The following is a 23,518-nucleotide window of genomic DNA, read 5'->3' on the forward strand; positions in this document are numbered from 1 at the left end:
GAGTCCTCCATGTTGCTTTTCTCTGCTCAGTTCCCTGCAGTGCTCCCTGCAGACCCAGGGCACAGCAGTGTGCCCAGTGGAGCTGCACTGGAAGGCTTTTTTGTTTTTTAATAGATGCATAATTAATATGCTATGTTATATTAGTTTTGACTGAAGCTACCTCTCACTGAGTCTGGGCACAGGCCTGCAGGGGAGAAGCCAGACAACAATCTCAGTTGTAGACCCTAAGGTGTTCCCCAATTACTTCCACTAGAAACTTCATTTCAAAGGATGCACTGTTTTCCAAAAATATATATGGGGGCAGGTTAACCATTGTTATTCAGCAACCAACCACATTGCCTGACACAGAGTAGGTGCTCAACCAACACTTATTGAATGAATAAATTGATAACTGAATTTCTTGCATAAATAAAAACTTCCCACTTTCAACAAATCACAACCACTCTGGTCTTGGTTTCTCTATCTGTATAATAGAGATTAGAGTATCCAACTGAGATGGTTGTCAGGAAGCTAAACTCTTGTCTATAAAAATGCCTAGCACAGGACTTAGTACCAAGTAGACTTTCAAAAATATTTATTATTTATGTAATGTTGGTGAAGTGGTATCAGTTGCATATCTAAAACAGTGCTCATCAGGGGCACCTGGGTGGCTCAGTCGGTTGAGCATCCGACTTCAGCTCAGGTCATGATCTCACGGCTCGTGAGTTTGAGCCCTACATCGGGCTCTGCGTTGACAGCTCGGAGCCTGGAGCCTGCTTCCGATTCTGTGTCTCCCTCTGTCTCTGCCCCTAACCCACTCACATTCTGTCTCTGTCTCTCTCAAAAATATATAAACATTAAAACAGTTCTCATCAAATGCCAAGTTAAGACCTAAAGAAGCATGTCTGCACGATACAACAGAATGTCACCTCTTCTCTGATAGCACCTTTCTTAGATACCATTAGCTCTGCCTTCTCGGTGCTACCTCCACACTTTATAAGGATCTCTACTAAAGCACTTACCATGTTCCCTATACCCAGCCCTTTACGACCATGACCTTCCCGAGGCCAGACCCTTGTCCTTCACACCCCTGCAGGCACCACACTTGAATGAATGAATGAATGAATAAATGAATGAAAGAACAAATGGCCTCAGGCCTCCTCTCTGCTTTCCACTAGCTTTTTATGTTGAGAAACATACAGATTCATTTTGAACATGGGCTCTGAAATCTGACAATCCTGAACTTGAACCCAGAACCAACTAATGACTAGTTATGTGACTTGGGCAAATTTCCTAACTGCTCCATACCTCTACTTTGTATGTAATGTAGGGTTAATAACACCTAACTCTCAGAAAGTTTTGGAAAATTCAGTTATATTTTATATCTCACATGGCTAAAACAATGTTGGTCATTTATTAAATGCTCCATCAACTAAAACTATTACTCATACCTGGTGTACTAATCTGCACTTCAATGTGAATTATAAATGAGTCCTCAAGTTGCTTTCATTCCTAGAGAATTTATAAAGTTCACCTCAAGTATTCTAAATTAAACATATTTGCCTGGTCTTTACAAATAAATCAGGAATAGTGAAAATATGGGTATTTAACTGATACATGTTTGGAATGTCATTAACACTTCTTTTGGCTGGCAATAACATTAATATATTCACCAATGAATATTTTCAAAGCCTCTACCACACCTTTAGGGGGAGCTGAGAGGAGGTGAAGGATGGATACAAAGATGTGGGCAGTGTGATGCTCACCTTCAATGAGGCTGAAAGAATATAAGAGCAATACGAATAGAGTCAATTCACATCTGAGGACTATTCAGCCACTCCCTCCTGTAAGTTCCCATAGCACTAGTACATATGTCAATTACCATGTATTTTAAAAATAATTTTAGAATTATATTAACCAACATTTATCTAGCACTTAGCACATACCAAGCACCGATCTAAGCAATTCTCAACTTTTAACTTTTTAACCTTCCCATCAACCTTCGGAGGTAGCTATTATTATTATATTCCATTTTACAGGTGGGGAAGTGGTAGGACAGAGACGTTAAGTCGCTTCCTGAGATCTCACAGGTAATAAATGGCACAGCCAGGATGTACGCTCCCAGCCCTGGGTCATCATCCTGCTCTGCCTAGCTCCTGCCACTTCTGATCAACACTAGTGGGGATGATGATGAAGATGAAAATGACAGATGACAAATTCCTCATAGGCAAACAAGTCTTACAGAAGACTTTTAGATGTCTTCAGCAAGAAAAGATAACCATACCTCCATCCTATACATCATCAAAATTAAAATTATAGTACTCAGTGAAAATCACAAAATGTTCATGTACACTGAAAATTAAAATAGCTTTTCTCTAGATACAATGATTGCAAATTCTGGATTTAATTCTGTAACAAATTCTGTAGTTAATTCAAGCTGAACCTTTTGCAATGTTTTTCCCACCACCCTACTTGTCTGATTTGGTGCCTCGCATCCCTGACAGTAGGGTCCAGCCCAACCACTGCTATTTCCCCAGTGCCTAGTTCAGCGCCTCACATGCTCCTTCTCTAGAAGAGTTTACTGAATGAATGTTTACCTGTTTTTGGACTTTAATGTTTTGGTAAAATACAGGATGCCTCATTAAACTTGGATTTCAGACAAACAACTAATCATCGCTTAAGGTAAGTATATCCCACATAATATTTAACTGGCATGCTGTATTTTTGTTGGCTGAATCTGGTAACTCTACTCTCTAGATATAAGAGGAACTCAGGTAAGGGAGACTGAGTGTGGCTTGGAGCTGAGGAAGGAGCTGTCATGAAAGACATAGAACCTGAGCTGTCTCTGGAAAGAAGCAAAAAGTACACTGTTAATGGTACCCCCTGGAGTTGTGCAACCCAGTGATCCTGAGAGACGGAAGGCATTTCTAGAAACAGGGAAACCAGCATAATTAAAGGCTAAGAGACTGAAATGAGCTTTCAGGATGAAGGACAGTGAGGAGGACAACTGCCCGGAGCACATAGAAAACAGCATTTGCAAACAACTTCCACCCCACCCCCCATTGCCCATTTCCCTTCATGCTCTTCCCACCACCAAGCCTTTGACCATGTAGTCCCTCTAGAATTCCTTCCCCTCCTCTCTGCCTGGCCATCTCCTTGTGCACTAAAAAACTCTGGTATATCAGCTGACTCATCTCTGCCCCTAATCTTTATGTGTCCATCTTAACAAACCACTCAATGCTTGCATGATTTTCCTGTAATCTTCCAGTATACCTCCACCAATAGTTAAAGGAAGTAGAAGGGGAATCATGCAATGACCATGTGTGGCCATCATTTAGGTCCTGCCTACCCAGGTAAAGCCCCCTGAGACTGATATAGTCCTCCTCTCCAGACATGAAGCTAACAGCAATGGGTTTCAAAACCATCTTGAGAATCCTTCTTCAAAAATGTTCACTGTGAGGTCTTACTTAATAAGCCCAAGATCTGATCTACACAGTTAAATGCTATCTTGAACCATTCTGACTGGGTCATTTTTTTTAATGTTTATTTATTTATTTTTGAGAGAGAGAGAGAGAGAGAGCACAAGCTGGGGAGGGGCAGAGAGAGAGAGAGAGAGAGAGAGAGAGAGAGAGAGAGAGACAGGATCCGAAGCAGGCTCCAGGCTCTGAGCTGTCAGCACAGAGCCCAACACGGGGCTTGAACCCACGAACCATGAGCTCATGACCTGAGCTGAAGTGGGACACTCAATCAGCTGAGCCACTCAGGCACCCCCTGACTGGGCCATTTTTGAATTCATGACCACTTCACCAAAGCCCTTATGCTACCCGACATTCATGTCTCACAGCCTAGTCCATGCTCTCCCACTCTCCTAAACAGTCACTTAGCTTCTCTTCTCTCCCCACACTGGCATCTGCCATCCTCATTCACATGTGAGAACCCAGCTTCTCACTGCACTGAGAGAATGAAAGCTGTCAGAAGAGACTTCCTGTGTTACCCCCCACAGCCCCTACCACCTGCCCTGCTGTTGCAGGAGTGAGTTATCCCTGCTCCCAGCCACTTGCTCAGCAGATCCCATGCTCTCTCACCTTCCAGCATGGCTCCTGCAGCTGTTACTCTCCTCCACCATCATCATAATTTCCCCTCTCTGCTGGATCATTCCCATGAGCACACACACATGCCTCTTTTCTTCCACTTGGAAATACACTCCCTTGACCCCGCTTTCCCTACCAGCTATAGCCTCACTTCTCTTCCATGCTCCCCACCACCACCACCTCTCACCCCAACAGCTCTCTCTTCCACCTGGCAAGCTACCATCATCTCCTGCCTGGACAACTGCAACAGTCTCCTAACTGATCTCCCTTCCACTCTTGCCCCTCTATTATCAGATCTCCACACTGCAGCCAAAAGGATCCTCTTGAATGTAGATCTTGCATGGAACAAGACTCTACTTTATCCAGCCCACAAGTGCTCCCACAACCTCACCCATCTCCGCTCTTTTCCTAGATGTCTAGCCACCTGGCCTTTCTACAGTTCCTGAAAGAGCCCTCACACACATCCTCCAAGGGAGCCATTGCTCTAGCCACATGACTCCCTCTTCCAATTCATCAGTTTTTGTTCCAAGTCACCTTGACAGAGATGCCCAGATCACCCTATTTAAAATAGTCCACATTCACACACACATACAAGAACATATTTTCTATCGTCTGTTTCTCTTCTTTCCATAATACCCAATATACCATATATTTTTATTTATTCATTCATGGTCTGCTCATTCTGACTCAAATGTAAACTCTATGAGATCAGGTGCTTTGCCCATTTGGTCTACACCTGTTTGCTTTACAGAGCCTGAAATACTGTTTAAGCCATAAAACTGCTCAAAAACTATTTATTGACTGAATAAATTGATTTCCTGTGTGTGGCAGTAGTAGCAGCCAAAGGTAGCCAATTCTGATATTTCTTTTCATATCTCCCCTCAATAAGATGAAGTGCCTGTGCAATCTGTTCCCATAGCATCCTATATTCTTATTTCAAGATATTTGCCACCTCATATTGTACTTTTGTCTTCCTTATAAGATTGTATATTTTCTGAAGAGGCATATAGAATTCTCCAATAAATACCTGTTGAATGAATGAATGAATGAATGAATGAAGTTAAGAGAACAGTGTGTAAACCGTGAAGTTGTAGCTAAGGGAACTGAGCTTGGAATCCAGAAAGAGAAAGAATTGAAAGGAGCGAGGATGGACTGAAAAGCTTGGAGTGTTTCACAATAAGAAAAGAGGAAAGGAAGGAAGGAGGGAGAAGAAGGGAGGAAGACACGGAAGAGGGAAGAGGGACAAAGGGAGGAAATCTGTTTGGTGTCCCTGCCAAATATCAGCAAACTAACTTTGGCCCTAGCAATGTCTGCACACACAAGCTAGCTGGCATGATCTGGTCAAATGACCTGCTCCATGTAGCCTACAGCACCTACATATCTAGCTTATTGAATTCACTTTTCCACCTGCCATTCTGATGAGATGTTCCTATGGGAATTCTCTTCCTCTCGGCAGGGTACCCCAATGGGGAATGGGATTGACTGACACCAGAGGGAATGTGGAAAGGAGAAGAGGTGCACAGCAAGACTCTTGCATGTTCTGAAATTCTGCAGGCCACCTGCAAGCCTTCTCTTGTACTCATTCACTGCCTATCTAACCTCATTTCTCTCCTTCAATCTATATCCTCAAACTGAGGAAATACAGCCTGTCTCATCTCACTCAAGCCTTCCCACTAAGACCCAGCACAGGCCTACCCCTATTGAGAACTTCCAGACAAGCCAGGCATACATATCTCTCCTTTCTCTGACCTTATCAGCATTTTTTTTGAAATATGCTCTATAAATAATTTCTTAGTACATTCTTTTGGTATGCATATAGTGTTAGATAAACAATAGCAATTAGTATCAATAACACATAATTAAAATTAATATGGTTTTCTTCCCAACTAAACAGTAGGCTCATCAAGAGTCAAGATCATATATTTTCTTTCTTTTGAACCCTCAGAGAAACTTACCCCAGGGCTGAACAAAACTAAGTACCCAGAAAATACTTCTTTAAACCTGTCTTGTTTAAAGTTATTGTAGAATAAAACCAAGGAGCCATAGAAATGGTTTCCCTTTTGTAAGTAAAGGGATGCTATCTCAAAGATGTCTTTAAGATGCTGTCTGTTGCCCTGGCCCTATCTGAGAAGTGCATGGTTTATTCCAGGAGAGAAGCCATAATGGATGGAAGGTACGTTTCTGCTGAGTTAAGGGTTATCATGTTCTCTGCATCCAGGCGCCAGATTGATGGGATATGCCTCTATGATTTATAATACACTAATCTCACTGGAGAGTGAAGCACAATTAATCTTAGAATCTTGCAGCTTGCACTTAACAACTTTAGAACCTTCCCTGTGTACTTGGACTGCATAGCAAACGTCTGCGCCTCCCCCAGATGCCAGGGAAACTGGGCATTGAGAACACAAAACATCCTTCTCTGTAAGGCAGAGAATGCTGTGGCAAATGTTTTCCTTAGACTTTCCATGGTCTTTTCAAACAAAAGAGTTGATATGATGGTAGCGTTTTAAATTAGAGTTACAATGTTCAATTACAATAATATCCTTATGTGTGTGTAAAATCAAAACTACAAAAACACCTGCTGTGTCAGAAATGTAACTAATCAACTTCCTTTCCCTTTTATGTTCCTACCAAATGTCAGCAAACTGACTACTGTGCTACCAGTACCCCACACACAACGTAGCTGGCAAAATCTGGTCAACTGCCCTTCTCTGTGTAGACTACAGCACCTGCCTATCTAGCTGTACTGCATTAATCACTTTTCCATCCACCATTTTGATGAGCTGTTTTCACAGGAAGAATTCCCTTCCTCTAGGAATGGGGCAGCTGAGATCCAAGAAACAAGGGATTCCCAAGCAACTACAGCAGATATCACAAAGGTCTGTGCAGTGAGTATCACTTTACTCATCGGAGAGTCCCTCATGTCATACCCAAAGTATATTTACTTTTACTTTATATACTTTATATAATGCCAGCAATATGTATATGTGTCATATATATTACACTTTATAATATACAATATAAATACTTATTTATATTTATAACATTTATATATTGTGTATAATATTTATAACATATTATATACATTTTTATATAATTCCAGCCACCTTTTTTTGAATTCTGAGCCTTTACCAAATCCAAAGAAGAAGGGCTACGATAGGCAAACACAGTAACAGCTGTAAGAAAGGGCACCTAAAGAAATCTACTCACAAGAAAAAAAGGGGGTGGGAGGGAAACTGTATATGACAAATGAACAAACATACATTTTGGAAACTCTTTTGATGGAAGTCAACACTCTTCTTCAATGTAATAACCATGTTTTAGTACAATATAGTCATAATAACCCTTAGTATCTAATCATCCACACAGAATAGTTTCTTTAAGCTACAAGAAAGCAAAAAGTATGTTCATGCTTCCAAAATAGTTCAAATGTAAAAGTTAGCACTTAAAGTTTTAACTCAGATTTAGCAAAGAATGTATTCCTGGACTTTCTGGACAGCAAAGATCATACAGGTTGTTCAAATCTATAATCTTATTTATTACTAAATTGGGGAAGGGGAAGGGAAAGTCTGACAAAGACGTTCAAATATCAATTCTTCAGCATTTCATGACAAGAAAAGTCCATGATGGTACATAACTTTAAAATCATCCTAGGAGGGGGCACCTGGGTGGCTCAGTCGGTTAAGTGTCCAACGTTGGCTCATGTCATGATCTCACAGTTCATGGGTTTGAGCCCCGCCTCGGGCTCTGTGCTGACAGCTCAGAGCCTGAGCCTGCTTTGGATTCTGTGTCTCCCTCTCTCTCTGTTCTTCCCCTGCTCCTTCTCTGTCTCTCAAAATAAATAAAAAATATTAAATTTTTTTTAAAAATAAAAATAACAATAAAAAAATAAAATCATCGTAGGGGCTCCTGTACTAAGATGGCTGCATGTATCAGCTTATTTGTCCATCCTCTTCATAAAATCACATGAAAAGAGCAAAGAGAATAGAAAAAATACCGAAAAACTTCATTTTCAGTGATACTAGAGGCCAAATATAATCTGCAGATTCCAAAATATGCTTAAGGGTTGACAAAAGCAACTGAAATCAGACTGAAACCACATGGGAAGAAAGAGAAAAGAAGAAAATTGAGTTGTGAGAAAACTTAATGATGGCAGATCTCAAAAGTGCCAGCAGAGATAAAACTCCTGAAGGCAAGAACTCACCATGAACTGTGTAAGCTACAGACCCTACAGCAAAGTGCAGGACCTGAAGAAAGCAGAAACCACAGAGTGAGCCCCCTGGAATTTAGGGAAACAAAGAAGGTAAGTCCACAGAAAGAATACTGGTCAAACTCTATTTCCAAAAATCAGTCTTTTTTTGAGAACAGCAAAGAAAGAAAGCTTTGAGTTGTGAAGAGTTGCATCAAGAACCTTGTGTAATAGCCGGAACTGAAGAATTCAACTCACTTAATGATAAGTGATTTTAAAAAATGAACGGGCATAGCATCTATAAAAGTTACTATAAAGTAAAAGTTTAAAAAGAGTAGCAAAATGTGCCAAAAGATGAACTGCATTCATCAAAAAAAAAAAAAGTTGCTATGAGACAAAAGAAAAAAGTACATAAATATTTCACCATGATGTTTAAAAAATTAATAAACCAACCATCTCTCTAAAAGAATACCACAAAATAGAAATGCCAGAATTCAGGGAAGTTGTAGCAAGAAAATAGGAGGAAATTAGCTGTGATCTTACAGAATCCTACCTAGAAAGCAACTGACAAAAAAATGTTTTAAGCCATTGGAGAAATGAAGATAAAACTGGAATATTTATACGACAGACTATATACTGTAGAAAAGATGTTGAAGGATATAAAAGACAGATACAAGAAAAACAAGCAGGATTAAATGAAATAAAGATAGAATTAAAGGGGATTATAGAGAAGATACACCCACTATAGGCAAAGGTGATCTGCCATACACATAATTAGAGTCCATAAAGAAGAAAATAGAAACTGTGAAACTGAATACATTAAACAAAACTTGACTCTACATATTAAAAAGGCACACCATGGACCAAGGGAAATTGAACCAGTACAGTCAACCATCAGACATATCCTGTAAGGTTGGAGAGAGTGAAATGGAAAGAGAAAGAGAAGAGAGGAAGGCAGAAAGAACACAGGGAAAAGGTAGGGGATGGGAGGGATGAAGGAAGGGAACGAGGGAAAGAATCTTTGGGGCATCCAAGAAAAAAGGTAAGACATTAAATAGGAGGAAATTCAGACATGCCTCAGATTTCTCCAAAGCAACATTCAAAACAAGATGATGTAGATAACATCTATGAGATAGCCAAAGAAAGACTTGTGAACCAAGAATTCTATATCCAGCAAAGAATGTCCTTGCAAAAGCAAACAAAGCTACTAACAGTTTTGAAATCTTAAACTAAGGTAATACTGTCCCATGAACCCTTGTTGAGGAATCTTCAAGAGATCAAACATCACCCAGCCAAGAGTAATAGAGGAGACAAACTACAACAAAAAGACAGGTGATGTGCATTATATACCAGAGCCACAAAATCAATATTAAACAAACCTGGAGACTGAGGTGATAGAATGTAAATGTTGTATGTCCCAACAATGCATAATATACAACTGATTTTTTTAAAAATGGAAAAGGGAGGGGTAGAAAAATAGAGTAGTTTTGCAGATCATTACATTTCTCCTAGTGGGAGCCAAAAAATATGATTCAAAGCTGACAAACCAAGTAAGGAGCACCTGTAAACATTTTTAACATGATAATGGTAAACACTAAGATAATGAAAATTGTGTGATGTAACAGAAGGGAGAAGGTAGGAAATGAATTTTATCATTAGCAATACAAAGGAACTAATCACTACTGTCTAGAGAAATACAGTACTAACAAATATAATTATAAAGGTAGCCATGAGAACAAAATACTGATCCTCCTGAAACTACAATTGTTTTAAGAGGCAAAAAAAACCTCACTGTGTAAAAACTTGCTAATAAACAGTTAAATAGAAACATAACATAAAGTAATATGCCATACTAAGATCAAAAATAGCTGTCATATGTCACATTAATACACATAAATGGGATTAACTCATCTATTTAAAAATAAATTTCAGATATGATTATAAAGCAAAGCTAAACTCTAGGTTATATAAAAAAGATACACAATAAACAAAGTGGTTCAGAAAAAATTTAAATAAAAGGATGGGCAAACAAATAACAGGAAAATGTGAATGTAGAAAAAAAAGCAGAGGACAAAACACAAATATCACACAAAGTTAAGTTCAGAGGATACGGCATTAAACAATACAAAGAAGGGCACTCTTTATAAGGTTAGCGGGTACAACTTGCAATGAATATATAACACTTATGAATACTTATGCAACAAAGGACATAGAAGCAACAAAAAAAAATAGTTATTATAGCACTTGCAAGGAGAAATAGCTTAAAAAACAGATTGGTAGTAGGCAGATTTTAATTCTCCCAATCTATAACAGGTCCAGCAAATAAGAATATTAAATCAGTATATAGATGACCTAAATAGCATAAATATGCAGTAGACCTGCATGATATATATTGAGTACTATACTCTGAAATGCTCTTAGAACACACACAAAAACCAATCACAATTTAAGTCACAAAGAAAACTGAGCAAGATTCTAACACATAGAAATGAACAGACAATACTTTCTAATCACAATATGATAAAATTAGAAATTAAGAATATCAGAAAGCGGTAGATTTAAAAATTTTTTTTTAATTCTAAACTGCTTGAAAAAATACTAGGTATTTATCCAAGGGATACATGTATGCTATTTCAAAGGGGCACACACACCCCAATGTTTATTAGCAGCACCATCAACAATAGCCAAAGTATGGAAAAAGCCCAGATGTCCATCGATGGATGAATGGATAAAGAAGATGTGGTATATATATATACAACAGAGTGTTACTCGGCAATCAAAAAGAATGAAATCTTGCCATTTGCAACTACATGGATGGAACTAGAGGGTATTATGCTAAGTGAAATAAGACAGAGAAAGACAGATATCATATGACTTCACTTATATGAGGACTTTAAGATACAAAACAGATGAACATAAGGGAAGGGAAGCAAAAATAATATAAAAACAGGGAGGGAGACAAAAACATAAGAGACTCTAAAATATGGAGAACAGAGGATTACTGGAAGGGTTGTGGGATGGAGGGATGGGCTAAATGGGTAAGGGGCACTAAGGAATCTACTCCTGAAATCATTGTTGCACTATATGCTAACTAACTTGGATGTAAATTTAAAAAATAAATTAAATAAATTTTTTTTAAAAAATTCTAAACTGCTGGTTCAAAGAAGGAATGAAAGTTTTCAGAATTTCCAAAAAACAAAATGCATAAAATCTTTACACACTAGCAACTATGGGATAAAATTAATTTAATTCATTAATTCAGACCAATTCAAATATTTAAATTATTCTACAAATAGAACATAATAATCAAAATTAATGAATCAAGCATCTCATTTAAATAACTTTAAAATTAAAAAAACAACATAAATATAAAGAAAGTAAAAAGATGGGGTGATTAAAGATAAAACGCTGAAATTGACTTTGAAAAGAGGAAACTAGACCAAGAGATTAATTCAAAAGTCAGTTCTTATGATCCCTACTTTACGTACAAAATGTACATTTTTACATACATACATTAGTACATACATACATACATTACATATACACATCACACACAAAAATTAACACAAAATGGATCAAAGACCTACATGTAAGGGCTAAAACTATTAAAGTCTTAGAAGAAGGCAAAGGCATGCATCTTTGTGACCCGGATTGAGCAATGGTGTCTTAGAAAAGGCAACAAAAGCACAGGCAAAAATACAGAGTAAGTTGGACATCATCAAAATGTAAAGCTTTTGTGCTTCAAAGAACCCCACCAAGCAAATGAGAAGATAACCCATAGAGCAGGAAGAAATGTTTGCAAATCATATATCTGATAAGGGACTTGTATCTATACACACACACACATAAACACTTTAAAATTCAACAACAAAAAGACCAAATAAAACCAATTTAAAAATAGGCAAAGAACCTCAATAGATATTTCTCCAAAGGAGACACACTAGCAGCCAACAAGCACAAGCAAATATGCTTACCATCATTAGCCACGAGGGACATTCAAATCAAAACCACGAGATACCACTCTCTAAAATAGCTAAAATCCAAAAGATAAATGATAGTAAGTGTTGATAAGGATGTGGAGAAATCAGAACCCTCACACTGAGGGAAAGTGAAATGGTGCACTCACTTTGGAAAACAGTCTGGCTCTTCCTCAAAAGGTTAAACATAGAGTTACCATATGACCCAGCAAATCTACTTCTAGGTAAACATATGTTGAAAACACATGTTCATATAAAAACTTGTACACAAATGTTTACAACAGCTTTACACATAATAGCCAAAAACTAGAAACAACAAATGTCTATCAAGTGATGAACAAATAGATAAAATGTGCTGTATCCATGCAATAGAAGAGTATTAGGCAACACAAAGAAATTAAATACTGATACATACTGAAATATGGATTAACCTTGAAAACATGATGCCAAGTGGAAAAAAGCCAGTCACAAAAGACCACATATTGTATGGCTCTCCATTTATATGAAATGCCCAAAATAGGCAAATCCGCAGAGACAGAAAGTAGATTAGTGGTTTCTGGGGAGGAGGAGGTTGGGGGAAAATGGGAAGTTACTGCTGATGGTTATGGGGTTTCTTTCTGTGGTGAGGAAGATGTTCTAAAATTGAGGGTGGTAATGATTGCTTGAATCTGTGAATATACTGAAAAACATTGAATTAGGCACTTTGAGTGAATTATAGGGGATGTGAGTTGTATCTCAAAAAAGCTGTCACTAAAAGTAACAATAATATGGAGCTTCAAAGTGGGAATACAGTAAAAGTATTATTCAGCTAAATGTGACCACTCCAGATGTTTTCTCAATTGTTTCAAGTCGTTAAAATGTTATGAAAATAGTGAAATCACTAACATTAGCTTGCAGATAAGCAAGATAGAGGTTTGGCAAAAGAATATGGTAAGGGGTGGGAGGGAACAACCTACTTTTAGCCTAATGCTGAATATGTGATGTTTTTAAACGCTTACATTCTCAATTACACGACTCATACTAATACTAAAATAATTTTGGTATTCTGTCACAGCAGGTGGCCCAGCACATGAGCTTAGATTTAACAGTGGCTGGAGATAATTCTCAAAAGCAAGTTTGATAATTCTTTATCATAAGTCTTTATTATGATAATTATCATTATTTATTATGATAATTCTTTACCATAATTCTTTGATAATTCTCAAATTCTCTATAATTTTCACTGAACAACAAAGTTAAAATCCTATGAGGGTAAAAATGGCAGAGTTTATTGCCCAGTCAGGAGGACTGGGTGAGCCCCACACCATAGATTCTTTTCAACAAATGACTTCCTTCTGTGGAAAAGTTCTGTAAATGAAAGAGGGGAGAAAGAGGAAAGAGAGAGGAGGAAGTGTGGAGAAAACCATCTGACCCAAAGACATGGATGAAGACCACTATCTCTCTTAGCAAGGTAGCAGCATAGTAGCGATCTTCCTATCTCTGACCTCCCCTCTGAGGCCCACCCTAACCCCAGCCCCTCTTCAACATGCCCTTCTACCTGCCCTCTGCTGCTTCTGGATGCTCACCTGCTGGCCATAATATTGATGGCTGGAAAGAACTAAAATGCCTCCTCCCTACATTTGCATGTCCCCAGGTGTCTTTGTGAGCCAGAGAAATGAATTCCCAGCCTGTGCTTCAGACCTCTTGGCCAGCAGACAGGAGGAGAGCATTTGTGAGCCTATATCTCTTGCTTCTCAGCTATCACTGCCTTCTTCCTCATCCCCTAGCTAAGCTCAGGAAACTCACACATTGTTTGGCCAAGTTAGATGATGCTGTTTCCGTGGCTGTCATCTGTTCAACTGGAAACTCCCTGAGGACAGGAAGCACATCTTTCATCTCTATATTCCCAGTGCTGACACTCTGAATCTTAACAATCACCATATAAAGGCATGTGTTACGGACTGAATGTTCATGTCCTTCCAAAATTCATATGTTGAAACCTAGTCTCCCATGTGATGGTACTCAGAGCTGGGGCCTTTGGAAGGTCATTAGGTTTAAAGGAGATCATGAAGGTAGAGTCCCCACAATGGGATTAATGTCTTTGTAAGAAGCAGAAGAGAGACTGGAACTTTCTCTCTCCACAAGGTGGGGACACAGCAAGCCAGAAAGAGGGCTTTCACCAGGAACCAAATCTGTTTGACATCTTGATCTTGGATTTACCAGACTCCTGAACTATGAGACATAAGTGTCTGCTGTTTATGCCACCCAGTCTATGGTACAGATAGTCTGTACAGATAGTCTGTATTAGTTAATGCATGTAGGTTTTGGATCATTTAGGAATTTTTGTGCTTCACACTCAAGAGACATCTTATCCAAACCCATAAAGTGGTAAGAAAAGTACAGCGTTGGTATTCAGACAGCGTGCCCCAGGCCACCTGGCCCAAAAAGATGGAGAGAGGCCTGGAGCCCAGCTCTCCGATGTCCTGCAAAGAGCCTTTCCCATGTCACTGTGCTGCTTGCCTGGGTGACAAGGGTCAAATGAAATGCAGGAATGGCCTCCCCCGTTCATGCTTTGTCTCTCTCTGTCCCAAAATAAATAAAAAACGTTGAAAAAAAAAATTAAAAAAAAAAAAAGGGGGGCGCCTGGGTGGCGCAGTCGGTTAAGCCTCCGACTTCAGCCAGGTCACGATCTCGTGGTCCGTGAGTTCGAGCCCCGCGTCAGGCTCTGGGCTGATGGCTCGGAGCCTGGAGCCCGTTTCCGATTCTGTGTCTCCCTCTCTCTCTGCCCCTCCCCCGTTCATGCTTTGTCTCTCTCTGTCCCAAAATAAATAAAAAACGTTGAAAAAAAAAATTAAAAAATAAATAAATAAATAAATAAATAAATAAAAGAAATGCAGGAATGGGACTCACTACAGTTGGTCACAGGATACCCCTCCATGATATCCAAAATAGCCAAGATACCCCTTCATGAGCCAAATGCCTATGTAGGGAGCCAATGAGTACACTTTGCTTGGAGCTCTTCATTTTATAAGTCATATCTCTCCCTGAACCTCAGTTTCCCCATCTGTACAACATGGGTATAGGAGATCTATGTACTCTAAATTTTCCCAATTCAAAGACTGACTAGAAAAGAGTAATCAACACAATTATCTTTTTCCTGACCCCTATAGATAAGCCAAAGTGTCTGGACTCAGTGGTTGCCTGGGTGAGAAATTGAAAGGGAGCTTCCTGAACAAAGAGAACAGAGAAATGTCACTGAGTTATCACCGCCCAGTGCCACTCCATTTTTGCCTCAAATGCAAAACATAAAAATAAAAAAGTAAATGTCACTGAGTTAGCACTGGCCAGTGTCATTCCATTTTTGTCTCAAACGCAAAAACTAATTTTTTTTTTAAGTTATGCTCAGTTGACTATGAAGCTATTTGCCCCTGACTGCCCATTTATCCATTCCTGGGAGGTACACCACAGAGGAGCTTACACCAGCTGTGGGAGCAGGGTCAGGCCAACTGGAAGATTAATTCTGAATAGGCAGTTCTTTGAATACACTTATCTGTCAAAACTGAGAAGCTGCCCTGTGATCAGAAAAAGAGGAAAAGGCCCTGAAAGACTCCCAGAATCAGGAATTCCTCCATGGGTTTCTGAGAAAATCAGCCACCAGATACTGAGCAATGCCACATCTCCCTTCTTGTCCCCACACCCACCTCAGATATCAATAAACAATTAGGGGTGCTCCAAGCACTAGAAACTCAGCATTCTCAAATTCCCAGAGCCTATGGGGGCAGATGGAGCCACATGAACAAAAATGCCTACAGCCCCTCCCCAGCCTTCTCATCAGGAATTCCAACCCCCTGCCAAGTTACCCTTGATGTCTGGTTCTACCAGGAGCTGTATCGTGCATGCTTCTCAACAGCAGAGGCAGTTAACTACTGGCAGACCCCACTCCTGCCCTACCCATATCCACCAGGCACCTACCTGCCAGCCATCATCGATGGGCATCTGCCAGCTAACTCAACACAAGCAGGAGTGCCAGGCATCATACAGTCTTTGGTATGAATGAAAGAGCATGATGCACAAGAATCGCTCCATTGTTCCAGAAACCAAGGGTCCAGCTCATCATTCCTGGCTCCTTTTTTCCTTAAATGAATTTGTTCAAGAATCTCCAAAGGCATCATGCAAATGGACTTTGGGCAGGCCTGTTCGATTCATGCTCCAGGCATGCTTAATTTCTCACTTAGACTCTGGCTTTAAAACTCCCCATCTGACTCCCCTGCTCAGAACTGTCCAGTAGCTCCCCATGTCTTCAGATTGAATTTCAACTCCCTGGGCACACAGAGCCCCACTATATGTTTGGTACTAGAGGTGCACAGAAGGTGAGAAGTGCTCTCTGGGATGCAATGCGGTATGTTGGTTAGCATCCAGCTCCACCTCCTAACAACTGGTTGGCTGCCCCAAGTCCTTTGTTTTTTAGGATGTCCTCTCAACGTCAAGGCCCTGCTTCCCGTTGACTCCTGTAGGCCCTGGGGCCACTTTGACCAACTCAATTACTCACCCACCAGCTTCTGAAGTAAGGAGCAACCTCCGGAGCCCAAGAAATCTGCCACCAGGGACCTCCAACTTGGGTTGAGACCAAGGCTCACTTTTAACTGTTGATCATGGTGGCCACGCATGGTGGGAGGCTAACCAAGTGGTGTCCACAATGGATGGTGTGCTCTTCTTGAGCACACTTAACATATAATTCTATGTAAATAATGCACAATCAGTCCTCCTCCAGTATCAGGTCTGTCCAGTCAGGTTTATGATTTTATTGCCCCTTTTCCATATCTTACACACTGGCAGAAGGGAGGGAACAGGACAGTGGCATGCAGGCATCATGCATGTGATGCTACACAGTACTCCCCTGAGGCTTGTGGGACTTCAGACATGTGTTCCAGGTGCTGACTTTCACATCCATTTATCTAGTCACTCATGCCTCTCTAACCTCACTTTCTTCATCAATAAAGTAATGTAAATATAGAAACCACATCTGCCTATTGTGAGGATAACATAAGATAATATTAAGTCATTAGGAGCCAGATTATGGGAAGCCTCATATGCTGAACCTGTGCTAACAACAGAAATATAAAAATCAAGCCACGTGTTAACTTTAGATTGTGTAATATTCTCATAAAAAAATTTAAGTAAAAGTTGCTAGTTTTAGGGGCACCTGGGTGGCTCAATCAGTTAAGCGTCCAACTTCGGCTCAGGCCATGATCCCATGGTTCCTGAGTTCGACCCCTGCATCTGGCTCTGGGCTGACAGTTCTGAGCTCAGAACCTGGAGCCTGCTTTGGATTCTGTGTCTCCCTCTCTCTCTGCCCCTCCCCCACTCATGCTCTGCCTCTCTCACTCTCTCAAAAATAAATAAACATTTAAAAAAATATTTTAAGTTATTAATTTTAATAATACTTTAATCCTATGTATTCAAAATTTTATTTCAACCTGTAATTAATTAAAAACCTAATGAGTCATTTCATATTCTCTTTTTTCTTCTTTTGCACTAGGTATCTGAAATTCTGTATATATTATACACTTACCACATATCTCAATTCAGAGCGCACACATTTCAGGTGCTCAATAGCTATATGTGGCAATGGGTACCACATTGGACAGCACACCTCTAGACTAAAGTTGGACTTCATTCTATGGACAACAGACAGCCATGATAGATTTTTTTCCAGAGAAGTGAAATATACCAAAAAAATCAGTTTAGAGAGCTTTAATATAGCCTTGGGCTAGGGGCACAGCTGTTCTGCCTCAATGGTCCAAGCAATAGACCGAGAGACAGCAGCTCTATTTTCTGTCTCCCTGGCGCCTACACAAGACTTGACAGAGAGTCCTTGGTAATTGGATTGAATGAAACAATCAATCAACAATCACCAGGACAGGGCTGCTGCCTGGATCTGTAGAGCAAGTTAAAGAGAAGAGCCTAGATGAGTCTGAAGGGTACAGCCTAGGGTCAAGACAGAAAGATGGGGCTCCGCAGGAAATAAACAGTCTGGAAAAGGAACTGAGGAGGTGGCAGAAAGACCTTCACCTTATACCTGATAGTTGTCAACATGACAGAAGGCTGCTGAGGCTAAGAGGCTAGATATGGAGAATGAGGAGCTGGAGCTCAGAAGGTATAAGTTACTCAGGCAGCAATCATTAGGTGACTGGGAGGCCCCAGGTACGCCTAAGCCCTAGGAAGGGAGTGGACATAGTAAAGAAGTGAGATGGAAGGGGCAGCTGGGTGGCTCAGTCAGTTAAGTATCTGACTCTTGATTTTGGCTTAGGTCATGATTTCATGGTTCATGAGTTTGAGCCCCGCGTTGGGCTCTGGGCTGAGAGCGTGGAGCCTACTTGGGATTCTCTCTCTCTTTCTCTCTCTGTGCCTCCCCCACTCTCTTTCTCCCTCTCAAAATAAATAAACATTTAAAAAAATGAAATGAAATGACAGTGGAGGTTTAAACGCACGTAACAACAAGGGGGAAAATCCAAGTTCATGCAGACATTCAACGGTTCAAATCCTTGGACCTGCAGGGAGCGGGGTGGCTGGAGGTAGGAAAGACCATTTGGAGAAGTGGCGAGAGGCAGCCTTGCACAGCCAGCATTTCCTGAGGCAGGCAGGGCATCCTTCACGGGCAGAGCTCTGGCCAGACCATTTGCATTTCATTATCCAGCCGCATTGTGGGGAAGGGGGTGCCCGGGGTGAGACTGCTCAGCAAAAGCAGCTGCTGTCACTTTCAACAGTTTTAGATCAAAGCCTGTGGCACACAAGCTCTCCAAGTGACACTGGTAATGAAGAAGAAAGTTCCCCCAGCAGCTCAAAGAAAAAAAAATATTGAAAATAAAAGGCTTTGATGCTTATCCAGAAAAAACTTGCTTCTCGATATTCGCGATTTCCGTGAGCATGTGTGTCAAGGACAGGAAATGTCAGGGGCAATGAGCCAGCGGTACAGGTCATTCCAGGATCTGAGCATGCTCAGGGAGCTGCCCATGACAGGGACACCATCAGGACTCCCTCACTCTCTGCCTCTTGTCTCTGCATCTCTGGCTTTGTACTCTCAGACCAGCTGCCCCAGCACTGCAAGCTAACATCCTTACAGCCTCACAACTAATTAGGAATGAAAGTCTGTTCCTGCCAACCTCAGTTAGCAGAACCTCAGCGGCACACTCAGGTTGACCAGGCTTGGGTCACATGCCCATTCCTGGGCCATAGAGAACCACTGCTGGCCCAACCAAGTCCACATACTTCATCCACTCCCCCCACCCACCCCAGGTGTGTTTTCAGACTACATAAGAGGAAGAGGTGCTGGGCAACCAAAACAGTAGCCTCTACAGTCACTGAGAGAAAGGCAACAACAAACTGAGGCCAGAAGACCAATCTTCTGGCTTAGACATCATCCATTAGTATTGATTCAACAGGTACATATTGCATTAGGTACTCTGCAATAACCAAAACAGATGTGGGCCCTGGCCTCATGGGCACACAATCTAGTAAGAGAGGCAGACAATAAACCAGTAAACAGATAAATAACTGCATATTGTGACAAGTGCCATGAAGGAAACCAACGGGGTGAAGTAACGAAGAAAATTAGGCAGCTATTCAGACAGGATGTTTAGAAAAGGTTCTCAGAGGAGCCACTCAGCTGTGACCAAGACTGAAAAGGGGCTAGCCAGGGGGAGTAAGAGGGAGACAGTCCCAGGCTCAGGGAGGGAGCTGTGAGTGCTGCGGCCCTGAAACTAGGAAGACTCTGTCCGGTGTGGGAGACCAAGAGAGGTCTGCGTGACTAGGGCATGGTAGGCACGGTGAGAGATCCTCACCTGGAGAGAGGGTCTGCCACACCCTGGAAAGCAGCTCAGATTTTACTGTGAGGTCCTGCAAGGGCACTGAAGGATCTTTACACCTCAGCATACTATGAAATTATTTGTATTTTAATAGAGTGGAAACAGAGAGACTGGGTAAGGGGCTGAGATTATAGCGATTCAGCAAGTTGATGGGGCTGAAACCACAAGCAGTGGCAGTGGAAATGGACAAACTGGACAAGTGGAAAGTACATTTAGGAGGAGGAAAGAGGCTTATAGGAGTGAGTGCTTGGTTTGAGGGAGAGGAAAAAAATCACAGGACATCCCCAGGACTGAGCAAGTGGCTTCTTAGGAGCAGGGGTGGGGGCGGGTGGAGTGAGAGGGCAAATTGGAGTTAAACAGTTTGAATATGGTAGAGAGCTCTCATTTTGGGTAAGAATTCTGAGTTACTGTGAGATATAAAAGTGGTAAGCAGGCATTTGGATATTTAAGTCTGGGGTTCATGAGAAATTTTGGCTGGTGAAAGAAATTTAGACAATCTCAAAACATAGATGATATTTAAAACTGAGGGCATCAGACACCTGGGTGGGTCAGTCAGTTAAGCATCTGACTTCAGTTCAGGTCATGATCTCATGGTTTGTGAGTTCGAGCCCCGCTTCAGGTGACCACAAGCCCTGCTTTGGTAAAAACAAGAGCCCCACTTTAGGTGAGTCCCTCTTCTCTCTCTCTCTTTCTCACTCTTCCCCCCCACCACTCCCCACCCCTTGCTCACTTGCACCCTCTCTCGCTCTCAAAAAAAAAAAAAATCAATGAGTAATCAATGAGATTACTTAGGAAATGTCTATGGAAGTAAATGAGAAGACCTAAGACTGACTCATAGGAAACTCAAAACATAGAAGAGGAGAGCCAATAGAGGAGATGGAAGATCAGACAAATCAGCAGGAAACCAGGAGAGAAGTGTTCCATAGACACCAAAGATGAGTGTGTTTCTAGGAAGAAGTAGTTGTGCCACAGCTGCCAGGAGGTCAGGTAGAATGAGAACAGAAGAAGGACAACTGTGCCCAGACCCATTCTGATGGAAGATGGGGTGCATCCGGACAGGGGGTTGGAGACGGAGTAGGAGCACAGAGAACGGAGACAGGTTATGTATATAATCTACCATCTCAAGTCTTGTAAGAGAAGTTGAGAAGCGGAATGGGAGCTAGAAAGAGTTTGGGAGCCAAAGAATATTTTTAAGGAATTGGAAATAGATACAAAGAAGCACTTTTTGCATCTGCTTTAGAAATTTGCTACTGGTCAGAAGTTCTCATTAGAACATAGTGTTCTCAGGTTTTAAAAAGTATATTTGACAGGACTAGATGTTCCCCCAAAGTTCCTTCCGTATCTGTCATTCTAAAATTCTGCAAGTATTCCTTTTTCAAAGGTCAGAAAGAAAATATCCAGGACTGCTGTCTTAGTCCATTCACACTGCTATAACATACAACCATGTGCTGGGTGACTTACACGACAAACATTCATTTCTCACAGTTGTGGAGCCTGGAAATCCAAGACCAAGGTGCCAGCAGATTTGATATTGAGTGCTGGCTGTCTTCCTGGTTCATAGACAGTTCCTCAAGTGGTTAAAGGGCAAGAGAGATCCCTGGGGTCTCTTACATAAGGGTACTAATTCCATTCATGAGAGCTCCAACATCATGACCTAATCACTTCCCAAAGGCTCCACCTCCTAAACCATCACATTGGGGATCGGGTTTCAACACAGAAATTCTGAAGGGGCACAAACATTCATTCTATAGCCACTGGTATCCAAGCAGCAACTCTTCCTTATCTTCTCAATTCATTTAGTCATTAATTTATTAATTTATTTCCCTACAAACTGAGCACCACAAGGGCAAGGGCTTTTGCTGCGGTTCACAGATAGGCACACAGCAAGCACTCAATAAATATTTGATGAATGAATAAAGAAGTGGGTGGGTTCAATAAGTAGTCACAGAGTGACTACACATGTGGAATTCATTCAACATTCACTCAACAAACATTAAGCATCAGACATGTGCAAGCTGTATGCTAAGCACACCTTAACTCCTCCTTCAAGTGGAAGAAAAAAGACTCTGTTCTGCCTTCCTCACAAGACCGTTAGGAGAATCATATGAGAAATATGGGCTTAAAAATAAAACAACTCCATGTTATTATTAAACATGGCTTCTGCCCTCAAGGAGCCTATAGTGAAATTGAAGAAATGAGAAAGAAACACAGGAAGTGGATGGAATCACTCTTTAGTGGGCACCATTGTATGCGTCAGGCACTGGGGTGCTTTACATACTTCCTCTCACCTGTTAACCCCATACCCCAGGGTTGGCATCATTACCCCCATGATGTAGATGCAGAGAGAGATGTCTGAGAGGTTATATAAATTGGAGAAACTATTCCATAAGAGACAAAAATAGATGAAAATCTAGGTCTGTCTACTTCCAAAACCCTTACCCTTTCAAAAATATTTTCTTTCACCCAAAAGTAAATCTAAGAAAGTATTTAAAATCATGTCCCTGAATACTGGGAGTAAGATGGGTGAGGGAGGCAGGAACTACTATTTACTGCATATTTATTGAACGCTAAACTCTGTATATGTTACATCATTTCTTATTTGTTATATAGAGTCTACCCCTATTTTGCATACTAACACAAATGTCAGCTGAAGCCCCAATCCACTGATACTTAACTAAAGTTGACTCAAGCAGCTCCTCTCATTCCATAGAAAACCCTTTGCTATTTTCCAGATTTTTGAAAATTCCCAGGTAGTTCACATTCTTGAAGAAAATTCTAGTTCTAAGCACATTTACCTCACCACATCCACATTTTGCAACCTACCTCTCCCTTCTACTAGGCACCAATCAGTGTCTAAGACATAGAAACTTTCATTCCACCCAAATCACTCACACAGGCATTCAAAAGCACAGGACAGGCTTTGCAGCGTGTTTGAAGACACAGAGTAGTTTTACATCCCAGCAAAGAAAACAGCTTATGATTGACTATCAGACCTCTCTGTTTATCACACCCTGTTCTGGTGTCTCTTGGGGTTTCTCACTGTCCAGCTTTCTCTGAGGACTCCAGCCTTTCCCCCAAAATACTCCTTACATGTGAATTCCCACAGTAAACTCGTATGGAATTGCCTCCTAGCACCTCTTATTCTAAATCTCCACCCCCTTATCCTTCCATATGGATCCTGGCGGGCTACAGAGTTTTTACATGACCCTAGGTGATTGGTCAAAGTGTGGGCATCTATTCCATGTTCAGCCAGTGAGACCTTTTCCTGGGTTTTTTAGAATCGAGACCAGAGAGAAAATCAGTTCAGGCCTGTAACATGTCACTGTGGTCACTAAGGCTGTAACACGTAACCCTCTGGAGGTGCCATGTTTCAGCAGATGAAGAAAGCCAATTTTCAGGAAGAAAATGAAGCATATTTGCAAAAAGGAGCCAAGAGGT

This window comes from Neofelis nebulosa, chromosome 5 (assembly GCF_028018385.1).
Source record: "Neofelis nebulosa isolate mNeoNeb1 chromosome 5, mNeoNeb1.pri, whole genome shotgun sequence".
NCBI lineage: Eukaryota > Metazoa > Chordata > Mammalia > Carnivora > Felidae > Neofelis > Neofelis nebulosa.